The following is an 813-nucleotide window of genomic DNA, read 5'->3' as shown; positions in this document are numbered from 1 at the left end:
AGGTACAGAATCCCAATGATGAATGTAATTGTATTGTATACCTAGATTGTACCAATAAACTCAATAAAAAGAAAAAAAAGAAATTAAAAAGAAAGGGGGAAAATAAAACATAAAAGAGCCAACAACAGGAAAATATTATGACAAGGATGAGTCAATATGTATCAGTTATAGCCCTCAATGTTAATGGCCTAAATTCACCAATCAAAAGAAATAAACTGGCCAGACATGGTGGTGCACACCTGTAATCCCAGCACTTGGGAGGCTGAGGCAGGAGGATCACTGTGAGTTCAAGACCAGCCTGGGCTACATAGTGATTTCCAGGTCAGTCTCAGTCTCATGAAACCCTGTTTCAAAAAAAAAAACAAAACAAAACAAAAGGACTGGCAGAATGGATTAAGAAGCAAAATCCAACCATATGCTGTAGACAAGAAACACACCTAATTCAAAAAGAAATTCTTAGACTATAAGTAAAAGGATGGAAAACAGTTCTCTATACAACAGGAACCCAGATAAAAGCAGGGGTAGCTTTCTTATTTGCAGACAAAGTAAATTTCAAACTGAAACTAATTAAGAGAGAAAAAGAAGATCACTACAATCCAAGAGGAAGATATGACAATAATAAATATATATGCACCAAATATTATTGCCCCCAACTATACAAAACAAATATTAATAAACACAAAAATCAAATAAACACTAATACAATTGTAGTGGGGGACCTCAAAGCCCCACTATCACAAATAGATCATCTAGATGAAAAGTCAACAACAAAATAGTAGAACTGAACCAAGCTTTTCAATAAATGGACTTAAC

Source organism: Fukomys damarensis, unplaced genomic scaffold (genome assembly GCF_012274545.1).
Source record: "Fukomys damarensis isolate Sample0158 unplaced genomic scaffold, DMR_v1.0_HiC HiC_scaffold_15, whole genome shotgun sequence".
Classification (NCBI taxonomy): domain Eukaryota; kingdom Metazoa; phylum Chordata; class Mammalia; order Rodentia; family Bathyergidae; genus Fukomys; species Fukomys damarensis.
The sequence above is the reverse complement of the archived record's forward strand: the minus strand, read 5'-3'. Positions refer to the sequence as shown.